A 24,925-nucleotide genomic window follows, 5' to 3' on the forward strand; every position below is an offset into this window, starting at 1 on the left:
ATTATGAAAATACCTAACATACAAAATAAAGACAGAATTTTAAAGGCCGCGAGAGAAAAGAATCAAATTACATTCAGAGGGAAACCAATAAGAATATCAGCAGATTTTTCAATCCAGACCCTAAAAGCCAGAAGGGCCTGGAACAACATATACCAAGCCCTGAAAGAAAATGGATGCCAACCAAGAATCTTATACCCAGCAAAACTTACCTTCAAATTTGACGATGAAATAAGATCCTTCCATGATAAACAAAAGCTAAAGGAATTTACAAAAAGAAAGCCAGCATTACAGAACATTCTCAGCAAAATATTCCATGAGGAAGAGATGAAAAACAACGATGCAAATCAGCAACAGGAGGCGCTAGCCTAAAGGAATAGCCAAATAAAGGAGAAACCAAATCATGTCAAAAACAAATATGAGTCAATTGACTGGGAATACAAATCATATCACAATAATAACCCTGAATGTTAATGGCCTGAATTCATCAATCAAAAGACACAGACTGGCAGATTGGATTAAAAAGAAAAATCCAACAATATGCTGCCTGCAAGAGACTCATCTCATAGAAAGAGACACCCATAGACTAAAGGTGAAAGGATGGGGAAAAACATACCATGCACATGGACACAGCAAAAAGCTGGAGTATCCATCCTCATCTCAGATAATGTGGACTTCAAACCAAAACTAGTCAGAAGGGATAAAGAAGGACATTACATGCTGCTTAAGGGAAGCATAAATCAGCAAGACATAACAATCATAAATATCTATGCCCCGAACATTGGCTCATCCATGTACGTCAAACAAATCCTTCTCAATTACAGAAATCAAATAGACCACAACACAATCATACTAGGCGATTTTAACACACCTCTCTCACCACTGGATAGATCGTCCAAACAAAAATTGAATAAAGAAACTATAGATCTCAACAACACAATCAGCAATTTAGACTTAACGGACATATATAGAATATACCACCCAACAAAGAACGAATACACTTTCTTCTCAGCAGCACATGGATCCTTCTCTAAAATAGACCATATTTTATGCCACAAAGCTACTGTTAGCAAATACAAGAAGATAGAGATACTACCTTGTACTCTATCAGATCATAATGGATTGAAATTAGAAATAAATGACAGAATAAAAAACAGAAACTTCTCCAATACCTGGAGACTAAATAATACACTATTATATGATGAATGGATAACAGAAGACATCAGGAGGGAAATAAAAAAATTCTTAGAAGTAAACGAGAACAAAGACACATCATATCAAAATCTCTGGGACACTATGAAAGCAGTACTTAGAGGAAGATTTATTTCATGGGGTGCATTCAAAAAAAGAAGTAGAAATCAACAAATAAACGACTTAACACTACAGCTCAAAGCGCTAGAAAAAGAAGAGCAGACCAATACCAAAAGTAGTAGAAGACAGGAAATAGTTAAAATCAGAGCCGAAATCAACGAAATCGAAACAAAAGAAACAATTGGAAAAATTAACAAAATAAATAGTTGGTTCTTTGAAAAAATAAATAAAATTGATAAACCCTTAGCCATACTAACAAAGAGAAAGAGGGAGAAAACTCAAATTAGTAAAATTCGGAATGAACAAGGAAACATCACAACAGACACGAGTGAAATACAAAACATAATTAGAAGCTATTTTGAAAATCTATACTCCAACAAAATTGAAAATTTCGAAGACATCAACAGGTTTCTAGAGACATATGAATTGCCTAAACTGAACGAGGAGGACATACACAATTTAAATAAACCAATTTCAAGCAATGAAATAGAAGAGGTCATCAAAAGCCTACCAACAAAGAAAAGTCCAGGACCAGATGGGTTCTCAGCCGAGTTCTACAAAACCTTTAAAGAAGAGCTCATTCCAATACTCCTCAAACTATTCCATGAAATAGAAGAGGAGGGAACCCTCCCAAACTCATTCTATGAAGCCAATATCACCCTGATACCTAAACCAGACAGAGACACATCGAGGAAAGAAAATTTCAGACCAATATCCTTAATGAACATCAACGCAAAAATTCTCAACAAAATTTTAGCAAATCGCATACAAATATATATTAAAAAGATAGTGCACCACGATCAAGTGGGTTTTATCCCAGGGATGCAAGGTTGGTTCAACATTCGGAAATCAATAAATGTCATTCACCATATCAACTGACTTAAAGTTAAGAATCACATGATTATTTCAATAGATGCAGAAAAAGCATTCGATAAAATACAGCATCCCTTCATGCTCAAAACACTAGAAAAAATTGGGGTAGTGGGAACATTCCTTAACATTATAAAGGCCATCTACGCTAAGCCCATGGCTAATATCATTCTAAATGGTGAAAAACTGAAAGCGTTCCCCCTAAAAACTGGAACAAGGCAGGGATGCCCTCTTTCACCGCTTCTATTCAACATCGTCCTTGAGACTCTAGCCAGAGCAATCAGACAAACCAAAGAAATTAAAGGGATACGAATAGGAAAAGAAGAACTCAAACTATCCCTGTTCGCTGATGACATGATTATATATTTAGAGGAACCTGGAAATTCCACCAGAAAACTTTTAGAACTCATAAGTGAATTCAGTAAAGTAGCAGATTACAAGATCAATGCTCATAAATCCAATGCATTTTTACACATAAGTGATGAATCTTCAGAAAGAGAAATTAGGAAAACTACCCCATTCACAATAGCATTGAAACAAATAAAATACTTGGGAATCAATCTCACAAAAGAGGTGAAAGACCTCTACAATGAGAACTACAGAACACTAAAGAAAGAAATTCAAGAAAACCTTAGAAGATGGAAAGATCTCCCATGTTCCTGGATAGGCAGAATTAATATCATCAAAATGGCTATACTACCTAAAGTGCTATACAGATTCAATGCAATTCCAATTAAAATCCCAATGATGTACCTTGCAGAAATAGAGCAAGCAATTATGAAATTCATCTGGAAGAATAAAAAACCTAGAATAGCTAAAGCAATCCTCAGTAGCAAGAGCGAAGCAGGGGGTATTGCAATACCAGATCTTCAACTCTACTACAAAGCAATAGTAACAAAAACGGCATGGTATTGGTACCAAAATAGACAGGTAGATCAATGGTACAGAATAGAGGACATGGACACAAACCCAAATAAATACAATTTTCTCATACTAGACAAAGGTTCCAAAAATATGCAATGGAGAAAAGATAGCCTCTTCAACAAATGGTGCTGGGAAAACTGGAAAACCATATGCAATAGAATGAAATTAAACCCCTATCTCTCACCCTACACAAAACTCAACTCAAAATGGATCAAGGACCTCGGAATCAGACCAGAGACCCTGCATCTTATAGAAGAAAAAGTAGGTCCAAATCTTCAACTTGTTGGCTTAGGATCAGACTTCCTTAACAGGACTCCCATAGCACAAGAAATAAAAGCAAGAATCAACAACTGGGATAGATTCAAACTAAAAAGCTTTCTCTCAGCAAAGGAAACTATCAGAAATGTGAAGAGAGAGCCTACAGAGTGGGAGAATATTTTTGCCAACCATACCTCAGATAGAGCGCTAATTTCCAGAATCTATAAAGAACTCAAAAAACTCTACACGAAGAATACAAATAATCCAATCAACAAATGGGCTAAGGAAATGAACAGACACTTCACAGAAGAAGATGTACAAGTAATCAACAGATATATGAAAAAATGTTCAACATCCCTAGTAATAAGGGAAATGCAAATCAAAACTACCCTAAGATTTCATCTCACCCCAATTAGAATGGCGATTATCAAGAATACAAGCAACAATAGGTGTTGGCGAGGATGTGGTGAAAAAGGAACACTCATACACTGCTGGTGGGGTTGCAAATTAGTGCAGCCACTCTGGAAAGCAGTGTGGAGATTCCTCAGAAAGCTTGGAATGGAAACACCATTTGACCCAGCTATCCCACTCCTTGGCCTATACCCAAAGGACTTAAAATCAGCATACTACAGAGATACAGCCACATCAATGTTCATTGCTGCTCAATTCACCATAGCCAGATTGTGGAACCAACCTAGATGCCCTTCAGTTGATGAATGGATAAAGAAACTGTGGCATATTTATACAATGGAATATTACTCCGCAATGAAGAATGATAAAATTATGGCATTTGTAGGCAAATGGACGAAATTGGAGAATATCATGCTAAGTGAGATAAGCCAATCTCAAAAAACTAAAGGATGAATGATCTCGCTGATAAGCGGATGAGGACATATAATGGGGGTTGGGAGGGGTTAGCGTTAGGGTTAGGGTTAGGTTTAGAGTTAGGCTAAGGAGAGCGGTAGAATGAAGGAAAGAAGGACTGTATAGAGGGAAAAGAGGGGTGGGAAGGGTGGGGGGGAAGGGAAAAAAATAAATAAACGTCATTACCCTATGTAAACGTTAAAAAAAATATATATTATAAAAATAAATGTAGCAATACATGATTATTTAAAAAAAAAAGAGTAAAATTAAACACTTAAAGAAACAAAACAGAGTGGTTTTAATGTGGACATAAAATGATGGATGTTGTACCTTGAACTGAGATAATGTGATTAACTCAGTCCTATGGCATTGTATCCCAAAGCAAAAGGTACACACAATCACAAGTGCAGACACAAGAAAATTCATTTTAAAATTCATTTTAAAATCTAGATTCAAAAGATGCTTTTCCAAAAAGGTAAAAATTTTAAAGCTTAAAAACAAATATAAAATTGAAATAGCCAATAAACCTGAAAGGAATTAACATATCCACCAGACACTATCTTCTCCCTAAACCCTAGGTTAAGACACTTCTAGAAACAATTTTGCCACCTTCCAAGAAATAGTTAATCTCTAATACAAGTATTTCTAGGAAAAAAAATAGCAAAATGGCCTAATTTACTTCACAAGGCTTATGATTTTATTTACTAAAGCAAATAAATTTCATAATTTAAAAAAGGGGGAAAATAAGGAATTTTAACATAATTTTGTCACTAATTTCTAGTTACTCCATCCCAGTGTATAAGATACTAAGTTAGGGAATTATTGAAGCTTTCTTTCGGACTTCAGGCCTCATGAACTTTGTGAATATTCCATGTATACCTGAAAGGAAAGAACTTTTCTATTAGGTGCAGATGTCTAATAAAGTCTAACAATAGCAAATAGTTCAAACTGATTGATTTTATTTTTGCATAGCTTTTATCTGCCTCATCATCAGTTTTAAAGTAGGATAGATCAAAATCTGGTATAATTATTGCATTATCTGTTTTTGTTTTCTGTAGCCCTGCAGTTGTTGATTTATGTATTTTGGAAGCATATTAATAGGCATATAACTGCTATAATTTCCTTCTTTAAGATTTCTTTGTCACAATATAAAATTCTTTGTACTATGGCAAGATAACTGCTATTAGATAATCCTAGATAACCAATGAAACATGAAACATTAATTACTTAGTACAACAGAAAATACTTTGTATGTCACACCAAGAGGAATCAACTCCAGAGGGTGGAGGGTCCCACAAGGTCATTGAGGGTATAGGGCTGACAGAGACAATGCTACCTCTGAAACATAGCTTTAACATTTGCTTTGGGTGTCAATGTCATTCAGCTTATGGGAAACATGAGGATTCCATGTGACACGTAGGGGAAGACCTAGAAGTAGTGTATGTACTTCTGCCCATTTTCCCTTGACTGAAATATAATCACAGGGCCACACCCAGCATCAAAGAAAGTGGGAAAAGTGGTCTCACTGTGTGCATACTCCACATTTAAATGATTCTGATTTTAAAATTATAGGTTCTAAATTGATTCCTTTAAATACTTCAAAAATATGACTTCATTGTCTTCCTGTCACCAAAGTCACTGTTAAAAATTAGATGTGAATCTGATTCTGATTTTTTGTCAACAGCTTTTAGAATATTCTGATATACTTATATTTAATTATTAGTCTTATTTCATAGTTTTATAATAATTCTATTTTCTATTTTCTGGAAGTTCTGCTTCTTTCATTCATATCTCTTAGCTTTTCTTTTACATTTTATTTCTCAGTTCCCCTTCATGTTGCTCTTTTTTGTTTTATTTACTTGTTTTTTATGGTATTGGGGATTGAACTCAGGGGCACTCAACCACTGAACCACATCCCCATCCCTATTTTGTATTTTATTTAGAGACAGGGTCTCACTTTTGCCAAGGCCGACTTACTTTGGACTTGTGATCCTCCTGCCTCAGTCTCCCAAGTCCCTGGGATGACAGGTGTGTGCCACCACATCTAGCTTCACGCTACTCTGGAGAAAAGTTTTTCCATGTAATCTATAAAGGCACTAAATCATTTCTCAACTGTCTTCACCCTATTATTTATCTTAAATTACTTTTTTATCTTGAACTATTTTTTCAGAACTAATATTTTCATTTCCTATTTATGACTACTTCCTACTTCACATTACTAATATTCATCTTTTATCTTCAAAAGCATTTATCAAGCTTGTTCAAAATTCTCTATTGTATTAACTGTGACATGTGATACACATTGTTGATTTTACTTATTAAGATGATTATTCGAGCCAGCTTCTCCAGGTTCTCGGAACGGAACTGGCCCGCTGGTGAGAGCCTGTCTGACCAGAACAAGCTCCGAGTCCCGGAGCCAGTGCAGCTCAGCATACTCTGGCACACAAGCAGATTCAGGGTCCAGACAGGGCAGCCAGAGACTTCCCCAAGGAGTCTGGACCCCTGCGCTGGGAGGTGCCGTTCAAGGCTAGCCTCTCGGAGCTGACCGCCCAGTGAGAGACTTTCTACATAGAACCAGCCACAAGCCCCCGAACCAACGGAGAGCCTCGATCCGCAAACAGCCTCTGGGATCAGGGCAGGGCAGTCAGACACCTCTTCAGGCGGCTCTGCCCACTCCGGCTGCAGGCTCTCTTCTCGGGGAGATCCAAGACGGCGGCCTAGAGGGAGACTGCACCCCCTGTCGCTCCAGAACCCAGGAGTTAAGAAGGGGAGGCATTGAGAGACTGGGACTGAAATAGAGCCACGGGTGAGTCTGCCCACTGGGTAAAGCTCAGCCCGGGGGGGCAGGCCCAGATAGAGGTGGCTTATCGGAGCCAGGCAGGGCAGCTAGAGTCTTCCCAAGGTAGCCTTCCACACTCCGGCAGTGAGCTCCTCCCACACGGCCAGCTGCACGGTGCAGGCCCACAGTGAGAGCATTTCAGTACAGAGCCAGTTCCAAATCGTGGAACCAGTAGGGGGCTAGGGGCAGTTTTCTTCGGATACGCTGCTTTATCAGATTCCTCCAAGACATCAGGCTACTGAAGGCTGGGAGGTGATACACTGGAAATCTACAGGGACACTATAAGCCAATAGCGGAAAACTGCAATATCTCAGGGTCCCACTGACAACTGACCAATATGAGAAAACAAGGGAAGAAAATGTCCCAAACAAACCTAGATACTACATCAATAAAACCCAATGACAGCACAGCAGAAGAAATGTCAGAAAGGGAATTCAGAATGTACGTAATTAAAACGATCAGGGAAGCAAATGAGGAGATGAAAGAGCAAATGCAGGCATTGAAGGAGGAGATGAAAGAGCAAATGCAGGCATTAAATGATCGCACCAATCAACAGTTAAAAGACCAAATACGGGACGCAAGAGATCATTTCAATAAAGAGTTAGAGATACTGAAAAAAAACCAAACTGAAATACTTGAAATGAAGGAAACAATAAACCAAGTCAAAAACTCCATAGAAAGCATAACCAATAGAATGGAGCACCTGGAAGACAGAACCTCAGACATTGAAGACAAATTATTTAATCTTGAAAGCAAAGTTGGCCAAACAGAAAAGATGGTAAGAAATCATGAACAGAATCTACAAGAATTATGGGATATCATGAAAAGGCCAAATTTAAGAATTATTGGGATTGAGGAAGGCTTAGAGAAACAAACCAAAGGAATGAACAACCTATTCAATGAAATAATATCAGAAAATTTCCCAAATCTGAAGAATGAAATGGAAAACCAAATACAAGAGGCTTATAGAACTCCAAACATACAAAATTACAACAGACCCACACCAAGGCACATTATTATGAAAATACCTAACATACAAAATAAAGACAGAATATTAAAGGCCGCGAGAGAAAAGAATCAAATTACATTCAGAGGGAAACCAATAAGGATATCAGCAGATTTTTCAATCCAGACCCTAAAAGCCAGAAGGGCCTGGAACAACATATACCAAGCCCTGAAAGAAAACGGATGCCAACCAAGAATCTTATACCCAGCAAAACTTACCTTCAAATTTGACGATGAAATAAGATCCTTCCATGATAAACAAAAGCTAAAGGAATTTACAAAAAGAAAGCCAGCATTACAGAACATTCTCAGCAAAATATTCCATGAGGAAGAGATGAAAAACAACGATGCAAATCAGCAACAGGAGGCGCTAGCCTAAAGGAATAGCCAAATTAAGGAGAAACCAAATCATGCCAAAAACAAATATGAGTCAATTGACTGGGAATACAAATCATATCACAATAATAACCCTGAATGTTAATGGCCTGAATTCATCAATCAAAAGACACAGACTGGCAGATTGGATTAAAAAGAAAAATCCAACAATATGCTGCCTGCAAGAGACTCACCTCATAGAAAGAGACACCCATAGACTAAAGGTGAAAGGATGGGGAAAAACATACCATGCACACGGACACAGCAAAAAAGCTGGAGTATCCATCCTCATCTCAGATAATGTGGACTTCAAACCAAAACTAGTCAGAAGGGATAAAGAAGGACATTACATGCTGCTTAAGGGAAGCATAAATCAGCAAGACATAACAATCATAAATATCTATGCCCCGAACATTGGCTCATCCACGTACGTCAAACAAATCCTTCTCAATTACAGAAATCAAATAGACCACAACACAATCATACTAGGCGATTTTAACACACCTCTCTCACCACTGGATAGATCGTCCAAACAAAAATTGAATAAAGAAACTATAGATCTCAACAACACAATCAGCAATTTAGACTTAACGGACATATATAGAATATACCACCCAACAAAGAACGAATACACTTTCTTCTCAGCAGCACATGGATCCTTCTCTAAAATAGACCATATTTTATGCCACAAAGCTACTGTTAGCAAATACAAGAAGATAGAGATACTACCTTGTACTCTATCAGATCATAATGGATTGAAATTAGAAATAAATGACAGAATAAAAAACAGAAACTTCTCCAATACTTGGAGACTAAATAATACACTATTATACGATGAATGGATAACAGAAGACATCAGGAGGGAAATAAAAAAATTCTTAGAAGTAAACGAGAACAAAGACACATCATATCAAAATCTCTGGGACACTATGAAAGCAGTACTTAGAGGAAGATTTATTTCATGGGGTGCATTCAAAATAAGAAGTAGAAATCAACAAATAAACGACTTAACACTACAGCTCAAAGCGCTAGAAAAAGAAGAGCAGACCAATACCAAAAGTAGTAGAAGACAGGAAATAGTTAAAATCAGAGCCGAAATCAACGAAATCGAAACAAAAGAAACAATTGGAAAAATTAACAAATTAAATAGTTGGTTCTTTGAAAAAATAAATAAAATTGATAAACCCTTAGCCACACTAACAAAGAGAAAGAGGGAGAAAACTCAAATTACTAAAATTCGGAACGAACAAGGAAACATCACAACAGACACGAGTGAAATACAAAACATAATTAGAAGCTATTTCGAAAATCTATACTCCAACAAAATTGAAAATTTCGAAGACATCAACAAATTTCTAGAGACATATGAATTACCTAAACTGAACGAGGAGGACATACACAACCTAAATAAACCAATTTCAAGCAATGAAATAGAAGAGGTCATCAAAAGCCTACCAACAAAGAAAAGTCCAGGACCAGATGGATTCTCAGCCGAGTTCTACAAAACCTTTAAAGAAGAGCTCATTCCAATACTCCTCAAACTATTCCATGAAATAGAAGAGGAGGGAACCCTCCCAAACTCGTTCTATGAAGCCAATATCACCCTGATACCTAAACCAGACAGAGACACATCGAGGAAGGAAAATTTCAGACCAATATCCTTAATGAACATCGATGCAAAAATTCTCAACAAAATTTTAGCAAATCGCATACAAATATATATTAAAAAGATAGTGCACCACGATCAAGTGGGTTTTATCCTAGGGATGCAAGGTTGGTTCAACATTCGGAAATCAATAAATGTCATTCACCATATCAACAGACTTAAAGTTAAGAATCACATGATTATTTCAATAGATGCAGAAAAAGCATTCGATAAAATACAGCATCCCTTCATGCTCAAAACACTAGAAAAAATTGGGGTAGTGGGAACATTCCTAAACATTATAAAGGCAATCTACGCTAAGCCCATGGCTAATATCATTCTAAATGGTGAAAAACTGAAAGCGTTCCCCCTAAAAACTGGAACAAGGCAGGGATGCCCTCTTTCACCGCTTCTATTCAACATCGTCCTTGAGACTCTAGCCAGAGCAATCAGACAAACCAAAGAAATTAAAGGGATACGAATAGGAAAAGAAGAACTCAAACTATCCCTGTTCGCTGATGACATGATTATATATTTAGAGGAACCTGGAAATTCCACCAGAAAACTTTTAGAATTCATAAGTGAATTCAGTAAAGTAGCAGGTTACAAGATCAATGCTCATAAATCCAATGCATTTTTATACATAAGTGATGAATCTTCAGAAAGAGAAATTAGGAAAACTACCCCATTCACAATAGCATCGAAACAAATAAAATACTTGGGAATCAATCTCACAAAAGAGGTGAAAGACCTCTACAATGAGAACTACAGAACACTAAAGAAAGAAATTCAAGAAAACCTTAGAAGATGGAAAGATCTCCCATGTTCCTGGATAGGCAGAATTAATATCGTCAAAATGGCTATACTACCTAAAGTGCTATACAGATTCAATGCAATTCCAATTAAAATCCCAATGATGTACCTTGCAGAAATAGAGCAAGCAATTATGAAATTCATCTGGAAGAATAAAAAACCTAGAATAGCTAAAGCAATCCTCAGTAGCAAGAGCGAAGCAGGGGGTATTGCAATACCAGATCTTCAACTCTACTACAAAGCAATAGTAACAAAAACGGCATGGTATTGGTACCAAAATAGACAGGTAGATCAATGGTACAGAATAGAGGACATGGACACAAACCCAAATAAATACAATTTTCTCATACTAGACAAAGGTTCCAAAAATATGCAATGGAGAAAAGATAGCCTCTTCAACAAATGGTGCTGGGAAAACTGGAAAACCATATGCAATAGAATGAAATTAAACCCCTATCTCTCACCCTACACAAAACTCAACTCAAAATGGATCAAGGACCTCGGAATCAGACCAGAGACCCTGCATCTTATAGAAGAAAAAGTAGGTCCAAATCTTCAACTTGTTGGCTTAGGATCAGACTTCCTTAACAGGACTCCCATAGCACAAGAAATAAAAGCAAGAATCAACAACTGGGATAGATTCAAATTAAAAAGCTTTCTCTCAGCAAAGGAAACTATCAGAAATGTGAAGAGAGAGCCTACAGAGTGGGAGAATATTTTTGCCAACCATACCTCAGATAGAGCGCTAATTTCCAGAATCTATAAAGAACTCAAAAAACTCTACACGAAGAATACAAATAATCCAATCAACAAATGGGCTAAGGAAATGAACAGACACTTCACAGAAGAAGATATACAAGTAATCAACAGATATATGAAAAAATGTTCAACATCCCTAGTAATAAGAGAAATGCAAATCAAAACTACCCTAAGATTTCATCTCACCCCAATTAGAATGGCGATTATCAAGAACACAAGCAACAATAGGTGTTGGCGAGGATGTGGTGAAAAAGGAACACTCATACATTGCTGGTGGGGTTGCAAATTAGTGCAGCCACTCTGGAAAGCAGTGTGGAGATTCCTCAGAAAGCTTGGAATGGAAACACCATTTGACCCAGCTATCCCACTCCTTGGTCTATACCCAAAGGACTTAAAATCAGCATACTACAGAGATACAGCCACATCAATGTTCATTGCTGCTCAATTCACCATAGCCAGATTGTGGAACCAACCTAGATGCCCTTCAGTTGATGAATGGATAAAGAAACTGTGGCATATTTATACAATGGAATATTACTCCGCAATGAAGAATGATAAAATTATGGCATTTGTAGGCAAATGGTCGAAATTGGAGAATATCATGCTAAGTGAGATAAGCCAATCTCAAAAAACTAAAGGACGAATGATCTCGCTGATAAGCGGATGAGGACATATAATGGGGGTGGGAGGGGTTAGCATTAGGTTTAGGGTTAGGTTTAGAGTTAGGCTAAGGAGAGCGGTAAGAATGAAGGAAAGAAGGACTGTATAAAGGGAAAAGGGTGGGAGGGGTTGGGGGAAGGGAAAAAAAAGAAACATCATTACCCTATGTAAACGTAAAAAAATAAAAAAAAAAAAAAAAAAAAGGTGATTATTCTAAGAATCTAGTCATGTTGGCTGTTAAGTTTATGTCTTTTTCAAATATCTTCCTGCTCTTAGTTGAATTGCGTCATCTCCGTGAGTTTAAGAAAAGAGAGGAGGCACACATAGCCCTTGGTATACAGACCCCTTATGTAGACCATTAGATACTGTAGGATTCCCAGTAAGGTCTTCCTAGGAAGAAGCAGTCCTAGGCTGCTTAGAAAAGGTTATTTCCTTAGTTTGATGTCAACCCTGCCCTTTAGAAGAGAGAGCAGGTAAAGAATGACTACCCAAGTAGATTTCCATCCACAGTTGTTTATATCCTATCAAGGAGCTGAAGGATCAAGGAGTTCTTTCTTACTACCTTTGAGTTCTTTCGTTATTCACCTGTTTCCCTAAGACCAGGCAGCCTAGGCTTGAGGGCATTTCCTTAGTGACTGATCAAGCAGTGGTTATTCAAAGTATTGTGGAGGGAAGAATAAAACTTAGTATCTCACCTCTGACAAGTGACTGGGTATTCAACCTCTCTGGGGCTCCTAAGGTTTTGTATTAGTTTTTCAAATCCTTGATTCTATCTTCTGTAGTTTCTCCAAGGCTGATCTAGGGGAGGAAGTAAGAAAAAATTCTACATCTGATTATTTGCTTTTTAATTCAATTATTTTTTGTTGCCAAAATGAATTCTCACAGTTTAATCAATATTTCCTTTTCATTGTAACTCATTTCTTAATTTTTCCTTCATTTAAACCAATTTGGGAGACATGATGAGGGCCCATTAGTAACCTTTCTGGACATGGGTTCTCAGCATGTGCATAGGGGACATAGCATACCTGCTTAATGCACATATCTGTGTGTGTGTGTGTGTGTGTGTGTGTGTGTGTGTGAAGGTCATGTGTAATTTTTTAAAATGTTCTTTTATTGCCCCCAAATATTAAGGAGGCTGTATCCTTTCAACTTCATAAAGGAATTTGATCATTACTGGTATTTAAAGTTCTTCTCCATCCCAAGGCTTGAATTAAATTTGATAAAACCAAACTGAATTACACAGATTTATAAACATTTCTTGAGAAAGCCATAAAGGCAATAACATAAAAAGTTTTTAAGAAAAAGAAAAAAAAAGTAGGGTATTAAATATGAAGACTGAAAACTGATAATGTTCAAGAGATGCCCAATATATTTTGTCACTGTGTGTGTGTGTGTGTGTGTGTGTGTGTGTGGTGATGAAACACATACAGGATCCTTTTCCCTAAAAACACACCATCTAGTGTGGAGGAGACATGTATGGAACACTGAGAACAAATCAACAATAGATGATTATTTGCCAAAACAAGTGATACAGGCCACAAGGTCATGGGAAATCAAGACGAAGACATGAGAAATGAAGATGGCTCTAAGAAGTCAAAAAAGATATGAAGGAAGACCTGAGAACAGATTTTGAACATCAATAAGACATGATTGATTTAGGGTAATCACAGATTATTAAGTCTTCCTCTGAGAAACCAACTGAAGAGTTGCAGTTACAGTCAGTGGGGTACGTGTCTGTATGTGTGCATGTGTGTGTGCTACTGTTAGAGATGGAAAGAGTGAAGATTTAAGCAACAGTTGGAAGTCAAGCATTTATTTTCTGGAAGAAGTATTTTATTCCATTTATCCACTTACTTTCTGGACATAGAAGGTTATTGGAGTTTTGTAAATAAGAGAACAATATGAGGAGAGCAGTATTGCATCAGTTTACTGTAGGGGATAAAAAGGAAGCCTGTAAAGAAGATGTGTTGGTAATCCAGATGGGAACAATAGTCTAGAAAGGGTAATTGCAATGCAGTAGGATAAAAAAGTCTGAATGAAATTTGAAATTTGGAATAAGATGATTTGGCGATTTTACATGAACAGAAAATAAGAAGCAATTATCATTATCATTTATCCAAAAGAAAGTAGAATATAGAGAAAATAGTTTTGGATAGGGAATGGTGAAAAAAATACAAAAATAGAAGAATGGCCTTTAAGCCATGTTTTATCTATCGTTATTATTCCTGAAAAGTATTTCAGCACTTCTGAAATTTGTAGAAATTAATTAAAACACTATCAACAAATTTTAATATCAAAACACTCCCTTACATGTATAATATATAGATTTTAACTCACTGATGGTCATCTAGGGCATTAACCTGAGCCTCCCCACGAATCTAATTTTTTTAATCTGCACATGCTTCAGAACATAAAGCTTCATGCTCCTTTCATGTGCACAGATTTAGAATTCTTATTAGACTGTTAATGAGAGATTGTTGCTCTTCTGTGGTCTTTTTTGTGAAGTTGGCCCTGCTAAGATGGATGTGCTATCAATCAATACTCTGCATGCAAAACAAGCTACCAAAATGCAATTCAACTGTGATCAAGAACTGCAAGGACTTTTCTTTATGTAAGAAGTCTCTCCTTTGTGTATATAAGTCAACTCTGGGAAAAATGTCTAGGCAATGCAAATTGAACTCCATAAGTTGTTGAAAAAGACTGAACTACCTGGCAGAATTGAAAGCCTGCTCAGAGGAAAGGACACACACCTCCATAGCTTCTGATTTAACGGGATGGCCCAAGAGACACTTTTCTATATGACCAGAGTGAGAGGGAGGGGGATGACCAAGAGTAGAGGACAAAAACAGAGAGGCAGAGGGACCAAGCAAGGGAGAAGCAGCGAGAGGTTCCATTTAATATCTGAAGTTGAATCCTCATGATGTATATCGATCATGTGTAGTTTTGAGGTAGATGGGAAAAGAATAATAAAATGAAGCTCTTCAAGTTAAGAACTAGATGTGAAGAAAGAAAAATGGTAAAAATGATTGGATATGACCAGAGAGAATGAATGAAAGAAAAGTCAAAGGTTAATTGAACACCCAGTAGTTTGTAATAATGGGAGTTCCATCTGAGTGCTACAGAGCATGATGGAAATGAGCAGGTGCACCAGGGGAGAATGGAGTGGATGTCTAAGTCCCACGAGAAGACATGTCAAAAGGGAAGAGGAACTGCAATGAAATGAGTCTGTTTCCATTTTCCATGCTGTGGAAATTACTTTTTTTTCCCCCCCAGAGGATGGAAATACTTATTATGGTCCATTAAGGATCACAGGCAGCTTTTTAAGAGTTTATTTTTTTTCACTTTCAATTTTTCTTTTGGATTGGAGGAAATATTTTATCTTCTACCTTAATAAACTGTGTAGAAAAATTGCTATTGAAGTCTAGCCTCTTTCCTGTAAAAGCTCAAGAAGTGATTGCACTGGGTTTTCAACAAAGTAAACAATTCTTTCTGTTTATTTAACTCTAGAAACTAGTTGCTTTTCTTATTGCATAAAGAGTAAGTTTGTGACATTTATTTATGAATATGCAGACTAAACAGATGTACATTTATATACAAATAGAGAAAGACCACAGCAAAGAGTGTGTCTCTGTATTTATGTATGTATAAATATACAATATTAAGATTCTTCCATTCAGTAAAACTTAATGTGACATTTTCAAAGTGTAGCACATTCGACAGTAGCACTTAAACTCTTTCAATTAAGCCTTGTCTAAACCAACTTTTGAATTTAAGACTTTCCAAAATAGAAAATAAATGCAAAGCATTCTAGATCTATAATCACATTAAGTCATCTTAACTTCCCCTTAAGAAATGCACACAAAAGTTAACACATCTTGGAAATGGAATAACAGAGTCAGAATGATGAATGGTTCTCTCAAGGATCTAATGAATCTGAAAGCATACACACACACACACACACACACACACACACATACACACACAATCCCACTAAGTTCCTGCTCTCTGCCTCTCTCTCTTTCTAACAAAAAGTTCACTTGAGGTCACCTTCAGATTTGGAGTGGCCACAACTCTTAGACCCATTTCTGATCTTGGCCAGAAAGGATTTATCTAGTTCTGTGATCAGGGACTGATAACCCTTAGAAAGTCTGGCCCTTACTTTGTGTGTTAGTTCTGATAACATTTTGGGATTTGAATCTCTATTTGAGGAACCTGCTGTTTTAGTCAGCTTTTTTGCTGCTATGATCAAAAGACCTTAAACAGTTTTAGAAGAGGAAAATTTATTATGGGGCTCACAGGTTCAGAGGTCTTGACCCACAGATGACTGGCTCCATTTCTCAGGGCTTGAGGTGAGGCAGAACATCATTGCAGAAGTGTGTGGTGGAGGAAGGCAGCTGGGAACATCATACCAGATCAGCTCACAAAATGTATGCACCAAAGGCACACCACCCCGATGACCCACTTCCTCTAGCCACACCCTACCAGCCTACAGTCACCACTCAGTTAATCTCCATCAGGGGATTAATATGCTGATTAGGTTAAAGCTCTCATAAACCAATCATTTCACATCTAAACTTTCTTGCATTGTCTCGTACATGAGCTTTTGGGGGACACCTCATATCTAAACCATAACACCTCCTTTGCCATTTTCAGGCGCCATCAAAGATTAGACTTCTTGCCTTGAACCTCAAGTCAAATCTGGGTACCTTGCTTTCTGTTAATAAGCTTGCTGCCAGTGGTTTCCACATTAGCTCCTATGCTTGCACTCTTCTCACTTGGCAAAGCATTCACTGTGTCCTCTTGGACCCTTTGTGATTACCTGCCATGGATCACAGTGGTGGCGTAAGCTCCAGGCCAGTGCCCAGTCCCTGACACCCCTCAACTGTGCAATGAGTTTCTTCATTCTACTGGTCACCTTTGCGTTCATCACCCCCTTTTCAGTTTGCTCCACATCTCCTGATGCTGAAGAAAATAATGAGAGACTAAACCCCATATGTTTTTGACTGTACCTTCAATCTATAGATTTCAAATTTGGAGGAAAGCGAAGGGAGGCTGTACTGGATGTGAATATCACACTGGGACAATAATCTGCTAAAAACAAACATATTTTGTGAAAAATAAATTTACCAAACACATCGGAGCTATTTTTGCCTATTTGCATAAGATACTCATAAATTCGTTGGGTATTTTATACATTCAAAACAGCACTTCCCTTAAGTAGTATTTTTTAAATAAATTCCACTTGCTTTGTAGATTAATAAGATTTTGTATATTAAATTTTTTTTCTATCTCCACTGGGCAAAATTAGCAAGAGTTTATTGCAGTAGTTTAAACTGTTTATCATTCACATATATTTATGATTTTAAACATCACAGGTAATAGCAAATCTTTAGGAATCAAAGTCTCAATTTGAGATAACTGCTAAAGACAAATTTTTTCTAGACTTCATCAAAAACTTGTAAAGTCTGAGCAATGTTAAAACATGTTTGACCTAATTGTGAGAGGTCAGTATATGGTCAACGTAAGATCCAGTTCTCTCTTTTTTTCATGTTTTCTCTTGGTATTATTTCCCTGTGTTTGGGATTTCCCAATAAGAATGTACATCAGAAAAAAAAAATTAGAAATAATTTAATCAAGGAGCTGAAATATTTCTAAGATGAAATCTATAAATCAGTAATGAAAGAAATTATAGAAGATACAAATAAATGGAAAGATAGCTCAAGTTCAAGAATTGGAAGAATCTTGTTAAAATGTTTATACTAATGAATGCAAACAGAAGATTCTATGCAGGTTCTATCAAAATAACAATGGCATTCTTCACAGAAATAGAAAAACATCCTAAAATTTGTATGCAACTACAAAAGACCCCAAATACCCAAAGCATTTGAGTGAAAAGAATAAAGCTGAGGACATCACACTAGTGGACTTCAAAATGTACTACAAGGATACAGTAACCAAAACAGCATGACACTAGAATACAAACAGTCACTCAGACCAATGGCATGAAACAGAGTCCAGAACTAAATCCTTGCACTTACAGCCAACTGATTTTTGACAAAGGTGCATACATTAGGGAAAGGGGAAATCCTTTCAATAAATGATGCTGAGAAAACTAGTATAGTCTGTATGGAAAATGGTATGGAGTCTCCTTAAAATTTAAAAATAAGACTACCATATGATACAGCAATCCCACTACACAGTATAAATTGAAAGGAAATGAAATCATGATGTCAAAGAGACATCTGTACTCCCATATTTATTGCAGCACTATTGACAATAGTCAAGAAATGAAAATACCAAAAGTGTCCATCAATTCATGAGTGGATAAAGAAAATGTGATACATAGGCACAAAAGAATCCTATTCAGCTATGAAAAGGCATGAAATTCTTCCAGTGGGAGCCACATTATATCTGGAAGGCATTATGTTAAGTGAAGTAAACCAGGCATGAAAAGACAAATCCTGCATGATCTCACTCATGTGGAATCTGCAAAAGTTTGTCTCATTGAAATAGGTTATATAATGGTGGTTAGCGGAGACCAGAGTGGTTTGGGGAGAAGAAAGTGGGCAGATGTGAGTCAGAGAATACATACAGTTAGATAGGAAGAATTTTAAATACTCTATTATAATACAAAGTGACTGTAGTTAAAGATGAGAACCACATTCTTGAGAAGTGTAAAGAGGATGGAAGTTATGTAGTATCACCACAAAAATGATAACCATGTGAGGCAATGCATTGCTACTAGTTAGATTTAGCCATTCCACAGTGTGTGTGTACTCAACATATTATGTGGTACCTGATAAAAGCGTACAATGTTATCTGCCAATTAGAAAAACAAAGAATGGACGTAGGGAAATAAAGGCACCCAAGACTGTGAATGAAAAAAGAAATTTAAATCCAGCCTCTTTTAGATCTCATAGTGACTCCCCGTACTTCCCAGAGTGAACACTGCAGATTCCAAGGGACTGACCTTTGTGAAGAATCTATAGGTCATAAGAAAAATATCAGAAAGGAAGGGAACTAACATATTTATATTCCAGATGTTTTCCAGATACAACTGGCTTATGGGGTTAGCTACATTCAGAGTTAATAGAATGAGGAAATATTTTTGCTTTGTTCCAATGAATGCCCCACAACCTATGTTCATTACTTTTCTTGTCTTTGAAAGATAATCTTGTAAGAACCATAGTTTCTTAGTCACTCATCATTATTTATGCAGATCTCACAATTCAGGTGTTACAAATGTGATGGACATTGAAGTTTCAATCTATGGTTGGATTCAAATCTCTCTTTTCCCCCAGCTTAGCCTCTCGGATAAGGTGGGGAAGGAAAGGTCTGTTTCTTAACCATTTTCTTAGCTTCTTCACCTCTATTCTCAAGGTCCATCTGGGGAAGGAGATGTCTTAGATAGCTAGAGAGCTTTGAAGATTTTTTTCATATCAAATATACTTTCATGTTTTACATGAGCTTTTCCCTTACCTGACAATGATGCAAATCCTTTGGCAAACTCAGGTGGAGCCTCTGAGGTTGTGTTATAGGACCTGATGTGGCGCAACTCTCGCCAGATCACCTCTCTTCTGTTCTTGTCCTAGTGCTGCAGCCCAGTCTGGTTTCACTGTGGGTCTTTCTTCATTCCAGGAGACTGTCCTTTAGGGCAAGGTCCTTTAAGTAATGACACAAATTTGGTTGCCTTTCATGATGTCTATTATAGCATACTAATCACATATCCTTGCCCAACAAATAAACTGGAAGTGAATGGGAAGGATTCATGCACACCCAGCCAGGGGTCATGGAAAACTCACCATTTGCAGACTGTCCTCTTGAAAGCAATATTTTGTGCCTGAATCTGTATATCAATTGTTCTGCATTCCCCTTTTTTTGTAGTAATTACATCAGTAAGAGTAAGCTGCATCATCTTGAATTGTTTGGGGTCATATTCTTTTTTTGTTCAATTATTTAAAGAACCCAGAGGAAACTATCAAAATGTTCAAATCATATCAAATGTTCAAATCAAAATGTTCTAATCTTTTCATCTTGTGAAGAGGTGATTAGAAACAGTTATTATAATGATAATAATATTAATAACAACATCAGCCAGCATGTATCAGATATTACTACATACAGAGTACTCTTCAAAGCACTTTTTGATTGAAGTCATTTAATCCTATAAGCACTGTAGGGACCAAAGCATCCCTATGAGGTAGACGCTATTGTTACTCTCATTGTGTAAAGGAGAGATTTAGGTGTAGCGTTCCATTAATCCACAGCAAGTGGTATTCCCAGGATTCAACACCATGCACTTGGAATTTAGTGCAAATTCTCACTACCCTGTACTATTCTCTTTGAGCATAAACTCAAATCAACACATCAATGTTATACCTTTAGATTAACTATTTTTGTGATTCAAGACTGAGTTATTATAACAGTTTATTATTGTTTTGTTTCTGCAGTGCTGGGAACTGAACCCAGGGCCTTGTGCATGCCAGGCAAGCACTGTACCACTGAGCTACACCTCCCACCCTTGACATTGCCTTCAGAACAACAAATACTACTAAGGACTTCACGAAAGGGTGATTTAGTATTAAGAGTTTATTTTGTCTGTTAAAAATCAAATAATTATTAAATATGCAAGATCAACAGATTTTCTTTATGACAGGGTAATATTTTAAAAATAAAAAGTTTATTAGTGAGGATCAGAATATGGATGTTCTGATAAGTATGGATACTATAATACTTGGCTATTTGGACATATAGATAAAACTTAGTAATTCCCAAATACAAATCAAAACTTTGATAATCTCTGGAAGAAATAATAGCTCTTCAGTGTTTTTAACCACTTCTCAGAGCTGATAAAATAATTTCTCATGCACATGGCACATATTTGAAAAATAGGAAGTGGTTGGGTGGTAGAGAAAGAGAAGCAAAGTAGAGATGGGCATAGAGGTTTGAACGTTGCTGATTCATCCTCTTTCCATAAAACCTCCAGGATTTTATTTCAGTTCTCTGCCCGACTTAAAATGAGATAGATACTGCATTACCAGTAAGGGAATATAGGGCTATAAATAAAAGTGAAAGGCAAATCAGTGTGTTTTAGTCAGCTTTTTCACTGCTGTGACTTAAGAACCTGATCAGAACAACTGCAGAGGAGGAGAAGTTTGTTTGGAACTCACAGTTTCAGAGGTCTCAGTCCATGGACAGCAGGGTCCATTCCTCAGGGCTCAAGGTGAGGAAGAACATCATGGCATCAGGGCAGAAGAGTGTGGCAGTGGAAAGTGGTTCATATGATGATGGGGGCAGGGGGAGGGGGACGACTCCAGTCTCCAGATACCAAATATATACACCATAGCCACGCCCTCAATGAACCACTTCCTCCAGCCACACGCCACCTTCCTCCAGTTACCACTCAGTGTTCCCATCAGAGATTAATTGACTGATTAGGTTAAGGCTATAACCCAATTATGTCTCCTCCAAACCTTCTTGCATCATCTCACAAGTGAGCTTTTGTGGGACACCTCATATCCAAACCATGATACAGTGCTTCTCACTAGAATGTCACTACATAGACAGAAGTACCTCTATCTTGGTCCCTAATGCATCCCCTGAGGTCACCAGGAACCTAGCTCAGAGCAGGTGTGAAACACATTGCACAGTGAATGGACGCGGATGGATGGGTGGATCCTGGTGAGAGCGGGCGGAAGAGCTGTGACGTGAGAATGGTAGCTTAATCCGAAAGAACAAGGACTAAGTTGCACATGTGTTCGCCCTGAGAATGATTGGGTCAGGTTCACTAGAAGAAAAACCCAATAAGAGGAATTATGTACAAAGGATTTGTTAAGAGACTGATCCCAGGAGACAGGGAGAAAGGTGAGGGAAAGGGAAGAAATCCAGCCGGGAAGCATTTCCAGGGGAAGTCCTATCTTGGTCTGACCCTCTTTGAAGCATTCGCCTATAAATTGCACCACAAATTTTATCTTGCCTTCAGGTAAGGGTGCTGGACTTTTACAACCTCTCTCTGTTATCTACTTGGGAATTGTAAACTCAGAGATAGAGGCAGCAGCATCTTCCAGAGAAGACGTCAGGTCTGAGCCTTGCAGTGACACTGCAGCAGCTGCGAGTCCTAAGAGGGCCCCAATCACATCTGCTCTCTCTTCCTTTTGAAATTCTCAAACTATTTCCTTTGGGTCATTCACAGTCCGAGAAAAGGTTTTTGAAAATTTAGGAAGACAAAACGAATGCTAATAAAAACACCATGCTTTTTTCTAGTCCAGAAGATCACAATTCTTTGGGGTAGGTAGGTTAAGGAAGTTACTTTCTAACCTTCCCTCACTTCTCTGAAAGTCTCACAAATTGTTTTTGGTTCAATTTTGAAAACTGTTTTAGAGACAAAAAAGGTACGAGGGAGCTATTAGAATAATGCATGTAAATTATCACATTTTAAAGCTTCAAGTGTGAGAAATGGCCCCAAGTTGTGTGTGTGTGTGCGCATGCATGCATGTGTTCTCTTGCCCATTTTAGCAGGAAATCGAGTGCTTCTAAAAATCCACGATGATTTTGTCTCCCCAGTCACAGACTATTTGACAAAAATTCATCTTGTGCTGTTGTCTTGGGGGTAAGTAGTCTATGTTTGCGGTAATCAGAAGTGTTAGCTAGAGTATATATTTTCCCTTGGCTAGCTAAGTGGAAATCAAAGCTATGTGATTGTTCACACCAATACAGGGTAATGCATTTAACCCAGTTTGTGGAACTTCTAGAGCAGAAACCATCCTCATAAGGAGTATCTTAAAAGGACACCACTGGGGCTTGCCTGGGGCATATAGCTCAGTGGTAGAGTGCATTCTTAGTATGCATGAGTCCCTGGGTCTGATCCCCAGTATACACACACACACAAAGCAATAAAGGACATAGATTCTACATATACCTCCATATACAGTGTTTACTGGGCTGGGGAGATAGCTCAGCTGGTAGAGTGCTTACCTTGGAAGCATAAGGCCCTGAGTTCGATCCCCAGTAAAAAAAAAAAAAAAAAAAAAAAAATATAGTGTTTATCTCAGCAGTTGTGGCCAATAGTTGTTCCTTTAGGTAGAAAGGTTTTATTTTTCTTGGTTAGAGGGTCTCTGAAGAGAACATTAACTTTCATTACTAGTGTGCTAGCTTTTGCTGATAGGTTTTGATGACCTGAGAAGAAGCGGTTTGTTGATGTGCAGGCAAAGTTCATTTTTTTATAAGAAGGAAGTTTGAAATTCATGGTGTAATAGAATTTTGAGAACCTGAAGGAATCTATAATACAAAATCTACCTTGTGAAGTTTTGAAAGAAAATCACTAGTACATTTTTTGGGGTCAGTATCGTCAGTTGGAATATGACAGATCTAGCCATGAATTAAATTCAGAATAGTAGCTAAGGGGAAAAAACCCAAGAGTTTATTTTTCATTAGAAGCAAAAGGTGACTTGGTGGGGAAGGGGGTTAATGGTAACAGAATGAAGATAATGGAGAATATGTTGAAAACCTTTATTCTGTTAATAGAGTATGCCAAAGTATTGTAATGAGCAAGATTAGAAGTGAACAAAGAAAAAAAAATTAGGAAATCAGAAAAGTCATCTTGTGCTTTTGTCCTGGGGGTAAGTAGTCTGTTTGCAGTAATCAGTTTGATCATAGGGTCTTGGGAGGATACTGACTGCCCTCTCCAACTGTCATTTCTTCATGCTTCCTCATAATCCTCTCTTTATTACCAATGGAATGGACATTCTTTGGTCTGGGGAAAATGGTTTCTATCCTTATAATTGAGAAGTATGACTCTTAGGATTAATATCTTGGAGAGTCACTGCCTTTTGGTTATCAGTGCATGATAATGTGCTTTCCATCATGGCTCAGGGAAGAATTCTCTGATGTTTTTTTTCCTGAGGACCCAATTTTCTGGCTTCAGACTATGCAGGGACTGCTTACATGTTTTTCTGAAAATGAAGCTTGAACCTGTTGGTGATGAAGCTGGAGATACCATATGAATCCCTTGAAGGAGTTAATGTCATTACTTTGTAAAAAGTAGACTCTGAGGTTGGAAGAAAATTCCAAACCACATGGGAAAACATGTTATTAAATCAGGAGGTGAAAACTTTTGGGTCTCGATTTTGGGTCTTGCTATTAAGTCTAAATGATAATACTGCAGACCTTGAAATTTCAAGAATTTCTCAGAGTTTTCTTCATAATAGTTTTAGAATTCCAGTGGTTCTCTCCAGTCCTCCTGAAGACTTGAAAGGAAAAAGACAAAGGAGTTAGCAATTGGATAAGTTTCCATGTTATGGAATCATAATACTAGTGAAATATAAGCCCCGTCATTAGAGAGATAATTGAATCTTGTTACCTCCATCTTACCCCCGATCTAGAAAACAAAATCAAGCATATTGACTAATATTGGAACATTTAGAATCATAACTTAGTTCTCTGGACAAGAAAGCCTCAGTTCACCTTAAGAATAGGTAAACAATATCCAGAATGTGGTCAAAGCCGATTGCTTGGAGCATTGTGTACCATTTGGTACTGTCCTGCCTTTATAGTTTGCTAGGATTATGTTATTGCTAAGTAGGACATGCATTGGAGATTCACTCAGC

At 37.4% G+C, this 24,925-nt stretch overlaps 1 protein-coding gene across 15 annotated transcripts in view; it reads left to right on the forward strand.

Annotated features, from left to right (window-relative positions):
- Positions 1-24,925, forward strand: part of Npy2r (neuropeptide Y receptor Y2) — a 322,146-nt gene that overhangs the window by 180,132 nt on the left and 117,089 nt on the right. The window contains exon 1 of one of the 15 annotated variants that reach the window (XM_047567568.1): positions 23,865-23,938. The exons of the other annotated variants lie outside the window; for them this stretch is intronic. The gene's annotated coding sequence lies outside the window, so the exon portion shown is untranslated. Of the gene's footprint in view, positions 1-23,864; positions 23,939-24,925 lie in introns of those variants that run through there. 15 annotated transcript variants of the gene reach the window in all.

Source organism: Sciurus carolinensis, chromosome 10, assembly GCF_902686445.1.
Source record: "Sciurus carolinensis chromosome 10, mSciCar1.2, whole genome shotgun sequence".
In the NCBI taxonomy this organism is placed as follows: Eukaryota; Metazoa; Chordata; class Mammalia; order Rodentia; family Sciuridae; genus Sciurus; species Sciurus carolinensis.